A 16982-nucleotide genomic window follows, 5' to 3' on the forward strand; every position below is an offset into this window, starting at 1 on the left:
TTATTTGGCAGTTTACAGTCAGTCAGAAAACTAGGCTGGACTAGCTGAAGAAGGTGAGTACAAGTGAGGACCTGGGAAGAACACTATCTGGGATTGTTCCAAGGGAATCTGTATTGGGTTGAATATTCCTCCCCCACCCCCTGCCAAATATATATATATATATACATATATATATATATATATATGTAGAGAGAGACATATATAGATAGATAAATATATATGCCAAATATATATATGTCTATATATAAATATGTCTATATATATATGTCTCTCTCTCTCTACATATATATATATATATATATATATATATATATATATATATATTTGGCAGGGGGTGGGGGAGGAATATTCAACCCAATATTCTATCCTAACTCTCAGAACCTGTGAATGTGATCTTATTTAGAAAAGGGATCTTCACAGATGTAATAAAGTTAAGCATCTCAAGCTGAAATCATCCTGGATCATCCAGGTAAGCCCTAAATCCCTTCACAAGTGTCTCTATAAGGCACAGACACAGAGGAGATGGCCATGTGAAGAGGGAGGCAGAGACTGGAGTGATGCAGCCACAAGCCAAGGAACACCAGGAGCCATCAGAAGCTGGGAAAGGCAAGGAAATATTCTCCCCTAGAACCTCTGGATGGAGCACAACCCTACCAACGCCGTGATTTTGGACTTCTGGCCTCCAGAACTATCATTGCACTTCTCCAACTGTGACGTACATACAAACCACCTGAGGATTTTGCTAAGCTGCAGATTCTGATTCAGCAGGTCTGGGGTGAGAGTCTGCAGGTCACAAAGGCCCCCAGTGATGCCAATGTTGCTGGTCCACTGACCACACTTTGAGTAGTGAGGTTTAAGAATGTTATTGTCATCAGCAGCACCATGATGACAAAGGACACCACTGGAAACAAAGGGGCAGAGATTGTAGATCCAGTCAGCCACAGCACTGAGCCACTGTGACAGTATGTGAGAACCCAGCTTTCCGCTGTGGGATAAAGAGTGGAAGCAAGCCATTGACCTTTAGTGGCACTTGTCCCTGGGCCCAATCAATGCTTCTGAATTGAATAGCAGCTCACCCGGGCAATGCTAATGGGTTTTGACTGCTCCAGTTCATCACTCCCTAACAGGGTCAACCAAGAAGCAATCTCATCCTTTTTGCTAGGGGGAAAAAACAGTTTTATCATCCTTGCCTTATGGAGGGCCCAGAACAATTCCTGGGAGAATAGAAATGTTGGTGACAGAATACCAGTTTCCTAATTTCAATGAATTTGATGGAAATGTATAAATCAGGACTTTTGTATTAATGCTTTTATGGGCAAAAAACACTTGATCCAAAAAGAAGACAAGAGTTCACCTCTAATATAGCCTGTGTTCTTCTGTGACTGGGTACTGAGAAGCTCATTTTGGTAGACAAGAGAGGAGAGGCACCTGGCATGCATGCCCCAGGACAGGGGAGGTAGCTTTACCCACTAAAAGAGCCTACATCAAGAAATTTTTTAAAAATCTGGTCTACCAAATTCAACACAAAAATGGGTAGGAGATATAGACAGCGCTTAGCCTACATTCTCACTGCATTCTCCCACTGCTCTCTCTCCAGCCACCACCCCACAATGCATCTCACACACAGGGTTATATTTCAGAATGCTCTAGAAAAACCATCCATGACTTCTTGTGGTCCACAGCCAAATGGTCACAAAGCTTTATACCATGTTACAGGCTCTGATTGATCAGTAGTGGCTACCTTGGAAGGGCTTGAGTCCTTCTTCGCAATCCGTGGGAAGAATGCTAGGATTGATTTCCAGTGTCTGCCATAGACTCAGAGCAGGAAGACTGGCACTGTGCCATTTCTTTTAGGACAATAGGATAAAGTTATCTTGTGGCTTTCAGGCTCCTCAAGCTACCATTAAGATAATCTCTCACACTTTTAAAAGAAACACTCACTCCAGACAAAGCCCACACCAGCCCCAACACTCTCCAACATGTAACCTGCCTGTGAGACTGGGGTCCAGCAGAACTTTCCCCTTCCTCATCCAGGTCCCTCCATTCCCCAACACCTAATTCCCTCTCCCTCTCCAGGGCTCCACTGACTCCCATTCATCACTAAACTGCCTTCTTTTCCTGCTGTTACTCATCTCTGTAAATGAGTCAGGATAAAAATGACTCCTGTATGAGTATTCCTGAATTTTCCACTCCCTCAGACCCTTTTCCTCCCTGAACTCCCAGAAAAGCCTACCTTTCCTCACTAGCTCCTTGGATCTTTTTTTTTTTTGAGACAGAGTCTTGCTCTGTCACCAGGCTGGAGTGCAGTGGCGTGATCTCAGCTCACTGCAACCTCTGCCTCCTGGGTTCAAGTGATTCCCCTGCCTCAGCCTCCCAAGTAGCTGGGACTACATGCACATGCCACCACGCCCAGCTAATTTTTCGTATTTTAGTAGAGATGGGGTTTCACCATTCAGCCAGGATGGTCTCAATCTCCTGACCTCCTAATCCACCTGCCTCCGCCTCCCAAAGTGCTGGGATTACAGGCATGAGCCACGGGGCCTGGCCTGGATCTTTAGAATGCAGAAGTGGCCAGGTGTGGTGACTCATGCCTGTAATCCCAGCACTTTGGGAGCCTGAGGCAGGTCAGGAGTTCAAGACCAGCCTGGCCAACATGGTAAAACCCTGTCTCTACTAAAATATACAAAAATTAGCTGAGTGGGGTGATGTATGCCTGTAATCCCAGTTACTTGGGAGGCTGAAGCAGAAGAATTGCTTGAATCAGGGAGGTGGAGGTTGCAGTGAGCTGAGATCATACCACTGCACTCTAGCCTGGGCAACAGAGGGAGACTCCACCTCAAAAAATAAAAATAATAAAAATTGTATGCAGAATTGCCAGGGAAGGGAGACAGGGTAAGAATAGGAGGATGGGACCTCCAAGGACATCTGTGGATTTGTAGGGGGCTTTTCTTGAGAGAGGAGAAGCTTTGTGAGGTTCAAGAGAAAAGTGGATTTAGAAGAAACACTGCTGTGTTCCGCATTCTCCCCAAGTCATGTTCAAGAAAGACAAGTAAAGGCCTAAAGTTACTACAAGGAGCTTCTGCTGGTCACTCTCGTCGTCCCTGAGGCCACAGCAGTGCTGTCTGGACCTCATAGGCCATGTCCTGTATGTGCTTTCTTTCCTCATGCCTTAAAGGGCCATTTCCAGTACCTGTCTGCCAGGATCTGGGCTGGGCTCCAGCAGGAAAGGCCCTTAGGGTATACCCAACCCCCTCACTTTACAGATAAAGAGCCTGAAGCCCACAGTGGTGGTCAGTCCGCACCTCAGATTTCACCACAGCTGAGATGCCTGTGTGAGGAGTCGGTCCTGGGCTGACGTCAGAGTGTGCCTGCCAATACCGCTTGCCCTCCTTCGGGAAGAGGTGCACTGGGTGAGTGAATACAAAATCAATCCAGTTTGACAGGTATTGATTGGAGGCACTCTCTGAAAAAGGTGCCGTGTGTGAAAATACATTAAATGTTCTAGCAAAACATGCTATGGACACTGCCCTTTTGCGAGTTATTTTATGATGGGGTATATCCTTTTTGCACAGACAGTAACCATCCCCACTCAAGGGAGAAGCCCTGTGATGTCTGTGCCTTGGGTCTGGCCCCATTAGTCCCTTTCCACCCACAGGCATAAGTCCTCTCCTAGCCTCTCTCTCATCCCCCTCCTGCTCACACACAGACACCTTCCTTGAGGGCTTGCCTTGTCCTCCTCCCACATAGGCAAGTCCAGTGCAGAAAAGGCAGGTGCACCTTGGCAATGTTTGTTTTTGATGGTAGGGGAGTAGGGAAGCCTTACTGAAGACCACTCAGGCCTGTTGGCATGGTTTTCCCACTGGAAAACTCTCAAAGATATGTTGAGCTTCCAGCTCATTGAGTGTCAGAGTTACAGGGACCTCGAAGGCAGCCTGGCCTGGGCCTTTACTGGTCTAACCTTTCCTACTGACCCCTGCAGGCTCCCATGGCAGCTGGCTCCATGCTGGGTTGGGGGCAATGAGAGGCACTGCCTGAAGATGGGAGGAGACACCAGGGCCTTTCTTCTCTCATGCTCTGTCTCAAGAAGCATCTCCTCCATGGCCCCAGCTTCTGCCAGAGGCCCATCATGTTCCTTCCAGTTTTTGCAGAGTGACCCTGGCCCCTGGGCTGGAATAACAAACACTACCTCATTTCTCCCTTTGCCTCACCAAGCCTTTTTTTGCTGGTTGGTTTGTTTTCAGCTCCTTCATTACCTATGTAAATTTTCTGCATTAAATTCCCTCTTCAAGGCAAGTGCTAGTGAGGCAAGGCAGGCTTTTCTGGGAGTTCAGGGAGAAACACTTGAAGAAATTTCTATTTACCTTGCTAGGCCCTAATTGAAACCTCTCCCCAACCCCTTCAATGAACTTAGGAAGTAACCAAGGCCACAAGGGGTGTGCTTTGAACAAAAAAAGGCTCAGGGATACTTAGTTGTCAGTGACTGGTCTAGGTTTCTCAGTTTCTGTCCTCTGCACCTCTGCAAAATATGGCAGGAAATCCTTCCTTTTTAGTTTCAATCCCCCTCGGGCCATCAGGAGCTTTTAAAACCTCGTTTCTGAGAGATGGAGATGTCAACTAGAATAGCCCACACTGTGACCACAGCCAGGTCACTGCCTGCTTCCAGGCTTCCGTTTCCAGCCTCCATTTCCATATTTAAGGAAACTAACATAATACAAAATGACCATTTCTAAAAGCATTTAACACTTTCTTTTAATATATGCAGCAAAATTCAAGTCCACACATTTTTGGACCAGATGGTTTCTTAACTCTGCAAAGTAGGTTTAATTTAATAGTTATTTGAGTGTGCCATATATTTTAAATACACAGTGCTTCTGCTAATTAACACTTCATAATTTCTCAAGAGTCCCACAGGCAATAGTTACCATTTGTAAACGGTGAAAGATAGTGTCAAGAAAATGAATCCTATTTTGTTCCCAAATTGCAGCCCTGGGGTGGTATACGTGAGATATCTCAGCCTTTCCCCACTGTGTGAATAGAGTGGTGAGAAGATGAAAGTGACTGCTCTGGGGTTGGATGCTAGGGACATGTGAGCATGGTACCACGTCAGGCCTCTGCACACAGAGGTTCTTCAAAAGGCAGACCCCCCCCACTCGCCATGGGCCTATGGGCCAAAATTAGTCACATGGATGCATGCAAGTTAAACAGTGATCTACCAAGAAGACATGGACACATATGCACACATTTGCACACACCTGTTACGTCCTGTGTCTGCAGGACAAAACAGCCACAGTTTATGTGAGCCTGAGAGGCAAGGCAAGCTAACCCATGGGGATGAAGTGAGGTTGGCCTCTCTGCCCCAAATCTCACCAGGCCACTTATACATCCTCCCCTACTTCTCTTTGCCTGAAGTTCAATCATCTGAGGATTTATTTGACTAATATGTCTCCTCTTTTTTTAAAAGTCAGCACTCCAGGAAGAATTGATCAGATTCAGTCACATGCTGCATGATGATTTGGTCAATTACAGACCACATACGTGATGGTGGTCCCACAAGATTATAATACTCTATTTTTACTGCACCTTTTCTATGTCTACATGTGCAAATACTTACCATTGTGTTAGAATTGCCTACAGTATTCAGGACGGTCACATGCTGTAAGGTTTGCAGTCCAGGAGCAATAGGCTATACCATATTGCCTAGGTGTGTAGCAGGCTAGGTCTGTGTAAGTACACTCTCTGATTTTCCCACAATGATGACTAACAATGCATTTCTCAAAACACAGCCCTGTCTTTAAGCAACGTGTGACTATATTTGTTAATCCTTCATACATCAATGTGGCCGAATGTGACAGCTTTCTTCCTGGTGCTTTGTAGACATCAGACGCTGACAGGATGGAGAACCCAAAGAAAATATGGAGTGCTTCGGGAAATACAGGAGGATGCAGGCTGCCTTACTTTATTGTAATGAGAGGCCCTGGACACCTGGTAAGTAAGGGGAACTTAGAAATTGATGGAGCACCAAAGAGAAAAGAAGGAAGAAATGTCTGCTTACCCAAGGTCTGCCCAGGACTACCCTGCCTGGACAGGCTGCCACTGTCAACACCTACTATTGTCTCAGGATTGCTTCCTCTTTGGGGGAAAGGAGACATGAGCAGAAGGCTGACACTGAAGGAGGGGACAAAGGTAAGGACAAAGACCATATGCGATTAGCAGAAAGTTCATTGCGGAAACTTCTTTATTGAAATCCTAAAAACAGCAAAGAACTAGATTGGGCTTTCGCCTGTCACTAGACTGAAAGTTCTAAGCAGACAGAGCCTTGTCTGACTGCGCCTCACCATATCCCCAGCACCCAGAACAGCATTCAATAAGAGCTGTGCTCAACAGGAACTGGTTCAGTGCATGAGACGGTACACACCAAAGTGCAAGCAGAGGACACCTCAAGACCCTCTAATCCCCTCATTCCCCAGGGCTCAATGACCATGTGTGGCTGCACAGGTCTCCTGCTGGAGTGATAGATGGGCTGCTAGAGAAAAGGCAAATCCCTCTACGGACCCCACGGAGATGCACTGCTGAGTTCTGCCATTCCCCAGGGACACTGCCTTCATTAGGCAGCACCTGCTAAATGGCTAGCCCATATGTGTCATGTCAGGCAGTCCCACAAGAGGAGGTAGACACTGCACCAACCAGCCTTAAGTTACCTTTAATCAAATCTTCCAATGAGTGGCAGGCTCTGCACCAGAAGACACCAAATGGAAATTCTTTGGGGTGTCTTCCACCTTTCATTTTTGAGGCACCACAGGCAAAATGAAACTGCTGCCTTCCTTTCTCGCTCCCCGGCCATCTTAGCATCTGCTGTTGGTTGGGGGCCATCCCGCACCTAAGGCAGGAAGATGGTGGCCGCAAAGAAAATGAAAAAGTCGCTGGAGTCGATCAACTCTAGGCTCCAACTCGTTATGAAAAGTGGAAAGTACGTGCTGGGGTACAAGCAGACTCTGAAGATGATCAGACAAGGCAAAGCGAAATTGGTCATTCTTGCTAACAACTGCCCAGCTTTGAGGAAATCCAAAATAGAGTACTATGCAATGTTAGCCAAAACTGGTGTCCATCACTATAGTGGCAATAATATTGAACTGGGCACAGCATGTGGAAAATACTACAGTGTGCACACTGACTATCATTGATCCAGGTGATTCTGACATCATTAGAAGCATGCCAGAACAGACTGGTGAAAAGTAAACCATGTAAAATAAAATTTTTCCGAGTTTGTTTTAAAAAAAAAAACAAAAAAAAACTGCTAATATTCTGTGGGACCTGATGCCCCAAGGTAACGTTTATGGTCATATTTTCAATCTTCCCCTCCCTCCTCATTGAGTTGAGAGGATAAAGTGGCACAGGTCGCAGGGGAGAACCCAGCCATCATTCTGAAGGAAGACAGGACAAAGTGAGTGATCTGGAACCAAAGCATGAAGTTGTGTGAAAATATATAGTATGAGGCCTTTGGGTCTTCACAGTTTGCAAAACCATTTTGTCAATCAACCAGAAACAGCTCTGGATGTAGCCAGTGACAGGCCTTCCTAAAGCTCCAGATGCACGCACCTTGCTCAATGCTGGGCTTACAGTAAGTCATCAACTAATTCCTGTCTAGCTGAGAAATATGTGAATGCAATGAGTATCTGGACCAATTTAGATCAAATATATACGAAATAGAAAGCTTCTCCCAATCCCTGGGTATGTACTTGACCCTTGCACTATACAGAGAAGGCAGGACACTAAGGTGGCATGGCATTTTGGGCACTGCATCATGAGGGAAAGGCACTGGACAGACGAGACCAGGATCCAGTCCTAGATCTCCCTGACCCATCATCAGGTGGCCCTCAGAGATGTCAGAGGTGGGCATGGAGAGGAGGATCCTGTCTGTCTAGAGCCAGAACAGTGAGGTCCTGGGGGCTGGGAGGTTGTTGCCTCTACACAAAGAATTCAGCCAGCTAATGCCTCCTCTGAGTGGAGCCCACTGTTTGCCTGGGGAAGTCAGTATCTTTCCTTTGGGAGATGAAAGAAACAAAGGTACTATTTGGAGGGCTTTAAAATACCACAGCTCACTCCTGATTATTGGGGGGAGGGGGATGTGCAGGAGCTAAATTTGAGTCCCAGTGCTGTGAACTTCACAAGGGGAAAGAGTTGCTGAAATGCCTGGGGAAACAGTGCAGGGTTCTGGCCTCCATCTGTCTGTTCATACATCTGTCTGATCTGCCTTCTCCTGCTAATTAATTCTCATCTCATCACAGGCACTCTTGGCTCAAAAGTCTCGCTTGCAGTTTCCCGTCTAGGTTATTTAGCATTCAAGGATTCCATGGTACAAAAATTAGCCATGTTTGAAAAAATTAGCTACTTTTATCAGCCCAGGGTCCAAGGGCCATCTCTATTAGATTTGGGATAGGCTACAATTTTGCAGAATCTTTTCCCTGAGCTTTTCTGGTGGCAGATGTTGCCTCTTACAGAGATGTGAAATCACTGCTGGCTCGTCTTCTCCCCAGTGATCCCTCGGCTGCTTTTTAAGGAGGCTTTAATAATGCATAGGAAGGGAAGGCGGTGCATGAATAAAACACCACTCCACTATCAGGACATGCTGCCTTGAAATCAGGCCTGGTGGTTAAAGCAAACAGACCAGTTTTTAGAGGAAGTTTTCTGGTTTGCACCGAGCATGAGGGTTTGTTTGGATTGCAGAGCCTTTCCTGAGGATGCCATCTGACAACTGCATGTTTGAGCCAACATCAGCTTATCAAGTGTTGAGTTTAATTTCCTCCCAGCAGCCAGGCCACAGGAATCAGTGCCTGTTGAGGAAGAAAGGAAGGAATGCTTTTGATGTAGCCATTGAAAGTGGTAAGGACAAATGCATATTTGGCTGAGTACATGTCGGCTAACAAAACGTTATCAAAAAGGTGTTCTGGGTCTGGTAAAATATATCAAGGAGCAGAAGCAATGTGGTAGAAGGGAATGAAAGATTCTATATCTGGATTCTCAATTTGCAGATTACATAACTGATGTCACTGTGCCACCTGGGAGGGTTTCAATATTGTTAATAATACAGTAAGAGCTGGCAAGTTTTCAGAAATGGCTTGCTGCAGTGATAAAGAAAGGATTGCCTTTCTTGTCCCCAAGTCCCAGTGCTTTCCACAGACACACAAAAGCCCACCCCCAGCAGCAGATGAGCAGACTGCATCTCTGTTGTCAAGGAAACCAGTCTGTTCTTAGCTCTAGAATTAGAAAGCCTGGGCCTGGCCTCAGCAGTGCCTTCCGCCCACTTCTCCTGCTGGGACTTGCTATCTCTAGCCCCCCGACACACCCCAGGGACACTGAAGACCCTTTCTCTAGCAAAATCTCTAGCACATCCCTGGAGTCGGGGGCTCTATTAAAACCAACCATCGGGTTGAACAGATACATGGGAGGATAATGAGTTTACACTAAAAGGGAAAGGACAATTGGCAAGGATCTGGGACAATAGCCAAGTGATTGACCCATGTTATAGGGAATGGCTTAGGGAAGCAGAATTGGCCTAGCACTTTCTCCCTTGTCCAAAACATCTACCCCCAACCCCCCACTCCCACGTGTGTGCATACACACACACACACACATACACACACACAGAGGTTGCTCTAGATGACAGAGGTAGCCCACTGACATCACCAATGGACCAGACCTGGCACTCTGGCCTGCCCCAGGAAAGCCTTTTGGGATAAAAGGCCTGGGCAAAATGCTCCCAAGTCAGAGCATTTAGAGATTCACGGGTAGAACACTGGTCTGGAAAGAAGGGAGAGAGGACCCCAATGTCACTACTACCGAGGAAGGGAGAACTGAAATGGAAAGGAAATAGAAAGACAGAGGAGTGAGCCAGCCATTGGCAAGAGAGGAGAAAGAATGACCAGTATCTTTGGGAATATGCTCTGCAGAAGAGGGTAGGTAAGAAATTAAAGGGAGTTTGGACATGATACCCATTCAGGACAGTCTTACCCAAAAAGCAACCATGTGCTTGATTCTCTGAATCCCCCAAGACAACCATGTCTGTGCCCTTTGCAAATTTAGTACCATCTAGCTTGCACCGCACCTTGTTGAATAAGTGTATTATCTGTCTTTTTAACCAAAAGCCCTGGAAGAACAACTTGCATGTACAAGGGGCTAGTGAGGGTTTGTCTTCATGAATGAATGAATCCTGATTTTAGACACTGTGAAACCACCTACATAAAGTGTTCAGGAGTTTGAAGTGATTATGAGAAAAAAATGTTAAACTGTTATCTCTAAAATTTCAAACAATATTAGAGTTAGATTTTCACTTCTAGTGCTTTCTCTGACTGTCGCCGTTACTACAATTGCCTTATTATTATTAATGATGATGGTGATCATTTTTTTTGTCAGCACAGGGAAGGTACAATGAGAACCCAAACAGAGAAAAGAAGGAAAAAAGAGTGCCCTCTAAATGAAACCCTGAGAACACACACGATGTTTGGGGGCAGAGATTTGCATAATGATTAACTGAAAAGAAAATGACTCCTCAGCTACTTGGACTAGACGTTGATCTCACAGTGTATTAGCGCATCAAAACTCCATCACACACCAGGGTCGGCCCTGGAGGGATGTTATAGTCATGGGGGCACAGTTCACACAACCCCAAATTTAAGGTATCTCAAATCTTTTGCTAGAATTTCTCAAACACCGTGAAGAATAGAGAGACCCCAGGGGAGCTTTTAAAAATTTCCCTTTTCCTCTCTGATTTGCTGCACCCACATACACAGTTACCTCCATGCCTTTTTCCTCAAACCTCAACCTCCTCATCCCTAAAATTTCCTCTGCCTCAGCCTGCTCGCTCTGCCTTTGTTCCCTCCTCCCTCCCTCCCTCTTTCCCGACAAACTCAGTGTCATTGTGCAAATGTAAAAGCTCGTTCCACGTATCCTTGCGTGATCCCACACCCTTGCTCACCTCTCCTTCCAAGCCCAGTCCCCCGCTTTCTTTCTTTTTTCTTTTTTTTTTTTTTGAGATGGAGCCTCGCTCTGTCACCCAGGCTAGAGTACAGTGGCACGATCTTGGCTCACTGCAACCTCCGCCCCCCGGGTTCAAGCAGTTCTGCCTCAGGTGCCCACCACCACATCCAGCTTTTTTTTTTTTTCAGTAGAGACAGGGTTTCACCATGTTGGCCAGGCTGATTTTAAACTTCTGACCTTAAGTGATCCGCCCGCCTTTGCCTCCCAAAGTGCGGGGATTACAAGCATGAGCCACCGTGCCCAGCTCCTATTCCCCAACTTTATATTGCACAAGCCTGACCAGACAGTTGTGCCTTTCCCCAATCAGGAGGGCACAATGGGGCAAGGAAGAAGCCCTGTACTCAAAACCAGAGTCTCTAACTGCCGGGGGGCAGAAAGGCTGAGAATAATCAGATAGAGGGTATGACTTGTCTCCCATCACATAAAGACTATATTACAAAGAAGGAGAACTGGGCAGGTATGATGGCATAAAGGAGAGAGTCAAAGATGTACTAGTTGGATTGGCACTGGATTAAGGGGTGAGCCAGCTGGGCAGATGCCTGGAGTCCTAATCATCAAGTAGTGCTAAAATATCAGCCTAAAGGAGAAACACAGCACTGGTTAACTTGGGTTTCTGGATATGACTCCTCACATGGTGGTGACATTTAAACTGGTTCTGTTCCTATCAAGTAGACAGAAAAGTTATGATAGCTCCTCATCTGTACTGATTTAGAATTTTTAAGTATTTTTGCAAAATGACCCTCCAGGTTTCATGGTATAAGCATGCGAGGTCCCTGAAGTCTGCAACAACATTCAGTTGAAATTTCTAAACCACATAAGACATGACACAGGACACAGTGCTATGTACTGAGATAAGTTATTTAGCTTATTAGATAACTTCTAGAACTTTTCATATACTTTTCAAGAAGCTGCCTAGTTCAGAAAATCTTATTAGTGTTTTCTGAAGAGAAATCTATTTTTCCTCACTCCGTGTGAGGACAAAAAGAGAACCTATTTCTCCCCACTGTGGGGTTTGTTTTTGTTTTTGTTTTTGAGACAGAGTCTCACTCTGTAGCCAGGTTAGAGTGCAGTGGTGCGATCTCGGTTCACTGCAAACTCCACCTCCCAGGTTCAAGCGATTCTCCTATCTCAGCCTCCCGAGTAGCTGGGACTATAGGCGCACACCAGCATGCCCAGCTAATTTTTGTATTTTCAGTAGAGACAGGGTTTCACCATGTTGCCCAGGATGGTCTCGATCTCTTGACCTTGTGATCTACCCACAACGGCCTCCCAAAGTGCTGGGATTACAGCCGTGATCCACCTCACCCAGCCACTGTTTTTTTTTAAGTTGAATGAATGCTTAAATAATATGAGCTTCGAGGTAAGCAAAATCATTAGTCCAGGAGAGAAGGAGGGAGCAGCTGTTATAAAAAGGCTTGTTCTGATCCCATCTCCTGAAAGATTCTTCTGATTGTGATGCAGCTTGTCACATCCACATGAGGCCAAAAGAGTGCAAATGGTGGGTAAAACACTACAGCCTGCCTCTGATCTTCACTGCCACTCTTTAGAGTGGAAATTATTATCCCCCTTTTATAGAAAAGGAAACTGAGACCCAGTGAGCTTTAGCAACTTGCTCAGGAGCACACAGCCAATAAGTGGCAGAGCTGAACATTGATCTGGGTTCATCTGATTCCAAAGCCGAGGGCACTATGAGGCCTCTTGTAGCTTCTACAATGTGTTTAATTTTTAAAATAAATTAAACACTACTCGGGAGACATATCTATATACAAAACAAAAATCCAATAAGGGAAGAACAGAATGTTCAAATGATAACAAATATCCCAAGAAATTCTAGTTTAGGATGTTGTCTAGCTAGTGATTCATGAGTCAACCTCCCCTAACTTTTCACTAAGAACCAATGTCAATGCACACACAAAATTAGATCATAACTCATAAGAACTCCAAAAATGAAGACTTACAATTAGCCTAGGGCCAGAATGATGGATGAACATTTACTCATCAAGACCTACGAGACTGAAAAGAGAAGCATGAAGAGTGATTTATATAGGCACTTGTCTTTGCTACTTGGAGGAGAGAAAGCTCATCAGCTGAAAGATGAAGCTTTATTCCTCCCTCACGGCCTGACTCCTAGCTCAGGGTCTGTACCCTCCAGAAAACTGAGCAACCTTTCCACTGTGATATGGAAGCTACTCCTTGAGAGGCCAGAGCCGTTTCACACACGTATTGCCTCATGCTTCTCCTGTACCAGGACTGCAGTGCTGGTCACGTAACCTAGCCAGGGACAGATATGGATTCCAATGCTATATTGAAGCCAGAGATTTAAAGACACACATAAGAAGTGCCTGTGACAGGCTGGGTGTGGGAGTCAGACAAAATCCACCTCTAGGCTACTTATAAAGAGATGTATCTATGATGAAGTCATAAAATATTACTTATAACAATTAGCTGAGCCATACGCAGAAGATTGAAACTGGACCCCTTCCTTACACCATACACAAAAATCAACTCAAGATGCATTAAAGACTTAAATGTAAAACCCAAAACTGTTAAAAAAAAAAAAAAAAAACCTGGAAGACAACCTAGGTAGAACCATTCTGAACATAGGAATGGGCAAAGATTTCATGACAAACACGCCAAAAGCAATTGCAACAAAAGCAAAAATTGACAAATGGGATCTAATTAACTTAAGAGCTTTCAGTCTCCGAGCCAAAGAAACTATTAGGAGAGCAAACAGACAACCTACAAAATGGGCAACAATATTTCCAAACGGTGCATCTGACAAACATCTAATATTCAGCATCTATAAGGAACTTAAACAAATTTACAAGTAAAAAACAACTCCATTTAAAAAGTGGGCAAAAGACATGAAGACACTTTTTAAAAGACGACATACATGTGGCCAACAAGCATATGAAACAAAGCTCAGTATCACTGATCATTAGAGAAATGCAAATCAAAACCACAATGAGATACCATCTCATACCAGGTCAGAATGGTTATTTAAAAGTCAAAAAATAATAGACACTAGCGAGCTGTCAGAGAAAAGGAAATACTTATACAGTGTTGGTGGAAGTGTAAATTTGTCCCAACCATTGTGGAAAGTAGTGTGAAGATTCCTCAAAGAGCTAAAAGCAGAACTACCATTTGACCCAGCAAGCTCATTACTGGTATATACCCAAGGAATATAAATCATTCTATCATAAAGACACATGCACACATATGTTCATTGCAGCACTTTTCACAATAGCAAAGACCTAAATGCCCATCAGTGGCAGACTGGACAAAGAAAATGTGATTGATACACACACATACACACACACACACCATGGAATACTATGCAGCCATGAAAAAGAATGAGATCATGTCCTTTGCAGGGACATGGATGAAACTGGAGGCCATTATCCTTAGCAAACTAACACAGGAACAGAAAACCAAATACTGCATGATCTCACTTGTAAGTGGGAGCTAAATGATGAGAACACATGGACACTAAGAGGGAAATAATACACACTAGGGCCAACTTGAGAGTGGAGAGTGGGAGGATGGAGAGATCAGAAAAAATAACTATTGCATACTAGGCCTAGTTCCTGGGTGGTGAAATAATCTGCACAATAAATCCCTGTGACACAAGGATAAATTCCTATGTCACAAACCTGCACATGTACCCCTGAACCTAAAAGTTAAAAAATAAATAAAATAAAAAATAAAATAATTAGCTCAAAAAAATATGCACAAGGAAAAAATAAACTAAGGCTTATAATATTTATATCAGAGACAATAAAAGTCAAGGTTAAAAGCTCTAAATGGTTCAAAACATTTTGTATTTGAAAAAAGTAAATCCCATAATGAAACTATCATATTGAACTATTATGCACTAAATAACATAGCACTGGACTATATACATAAAGCAAAAACTGACGAGAATCAGTAAGAAAATAACAGGATCATAGGAATAATGGATTACCTTAATATGCTTGTCAGTCCTTGACAAAGAGGTTTAAAAAGAGGATAGGAGAATACAAGAAACCTGAATCGGTTGACTAATTAAAGGTATCCCTCCTCACTATTCACAATCTCACAATACAAACTCAGAAACCTAATAGATTTGGGTGGCAACAGTTACATTACAGTAAGCAATTTTACTGCAAGCATGCAGAGCAGAGTAAAATGCTAGTTAAAAACAAAACACCTCAGGTAACAATTTCTTCATTCTAGAAGAAGCATCATTTGTCCTTAGGGAGGGAGCAGGGTTTTTGTTATCTTGTTTTTTGTGGGGTTTTTTGTTTGTTTGTTTTGTCTAAGATATTTTTTATTTTTATTTATTTATTTATTTATATTTTTTTGAAACAGGGTCTCACTCTGCTACTCAGGCTGGAGTACAGTGGTATAATCACAACTCACTGCAACCTCCGCCCCCTGGGTTCAAGCAATTCTGTCACCTCAACATCCCGAGTAGCTGGGAGCACAGATGTACACCACCATGCCTGGCTAATTTTTATATTTTTAGTAGAGACAGGGTTTCACCACGTTGGCCAGGCTGGTCTCAAACTCCTGGCCACAAGTGATCCACCCACCTCAGCCTCCCAGAGTGCTGGTATTACAAACGTGAGCCACTGTGCTCAGTCTTGGTCTAAGAAATTTCTTGATGGGTCCTTTAAAATATGAAAAGTGAGTTCCTGCCTCCTTTGTCAACTCTCACAAATCTTGATTCGGGAGAGGATCAAAAAAAAAAAAGATAAATCGCCTTCTTGCAGGGAAAGTTACCAAAATTCAGCAAGTGGGAAATTAATGGGAGATGGAAGGAGAGTCAGGAGCATGAAGACAAGAACATGGCAAAGAACAGTGGCTTATAGAAAGGAACAGCCAGTGAGAAACTCCCTGTGACGATGAATTGTCAATACATTTTGAGAATCACAGATATCTAACACTGAATTTAAAAGCTGTTTACAGCCTTCTACTATAATTACCTTCCGATATGCGCAATCCTTTGATTAAAAGTCTGACATGCAGAAGGGCTTTGTGTTAGTGGTGCTTTGGGAGAATAAAGGATAAAGGACAGTGAGGGCAAATGTATTAAAAAAGAGGGCAGCTCCTTTGGGAGGCAAGCTTTTAAGTGTGACAGATGCGTCTGTTCACCAGTATGTGTTTCCTCTCTACTTTGGCGTACAGGAAAAGATGACATTTCCCCAACCTATCCCAGGTCAGCATTCCCATGTGTCTTTTTCTGGTCAATAAAATATGAAAGCAAGTTCTTCTGGGAAGAAGCATGGTAAAGCCTTCCTCTCCTCGTGCTGCAGTCACCAGCAATTTCCAGATGATGACACCTCCATCAGCTAAATCTCTGAGTGGGGAAGACATGGGACAGGACCCACACACACACTGAACCTCAGTGGACATGTAGCAGGAGCAAGAGATAAATTTCTGTTGTGTTTAGCCACTGAAATCATATGGTGTCTTGGTACTGCGGTATAGTACCAAGGTCATATCCCAGCTCCTCCCCCACACATCCCACCCAGCTGTGGGATCCCAGGCAAATCCATTAACCCATTTTGACATTTCTCTAATCAACAATAAAATGAAGATATTGGACTGGATTGGAAGTTTTCAAACGGTGTTCCAAGAACCTGGAAGTTTCCAAGAGGTACATCAGGGGTTCTGCAAGCATTTGATTCAATCTGTTTTAACTATTTGAAAGACCATTATACACTACACCTTTAATAGTCCTAATTCAAATACATCAGAGACTACTAATACCTTGTGCTCATTCTTCTTTTCCCTGAATTCAGAATAAAGCGTCCCTGCCTGTGAAGATTTAAGAACTGCCCAAGACATGTTTTTGGTTAAGAAAGTGCTATTTCTGAGCTAGTTGTTTTTTAGAGAGTAAAGCTCATTTATGTCTGCTCACATGAAAATGTATAATCAAGTACATCACCAGAGAAAAGATTCAC

The 16982-nt window shown here is 44.0% G+C and overlaps 1 protein-coding gene and 1 pseudogene across 2 annotated transcripts in view; one reads left to right on the forward strand and one right to left on the reverse strand.

Moving 5' to 3' along the window:
• Positions 1-16982, reverse strand: part of ADD2 (adducin 2) — a 113199-nt gene that overhangs the window by 67584 nt on the left and 28633 nt on the right. The gene's annotated exons all lie outside the window — the stretch shown is intronic.
• Positions 6823-7236, forward strand: LOC105733318 (large ribosomal subunit protein eL30-like; annotated as a pseudogene).

The sequence above is a fragment of the Aotus nancymaae genome, unplaced genomic scaffold, assembly GCF_030222135.1.
Source record: "Aotus nancymaae isolate 86718 unplaced genomic scaffold, 86718_ANA_hifiasm-v0.15.2.pri h1tg000057l, whole genome shotgun sequence".
NCBI classification, from domain to species: Eukaryota; Metazoa; Chordata; class Mammalia; order Primates; family Aotidae; genus Aotus; species Aotus nancymaae.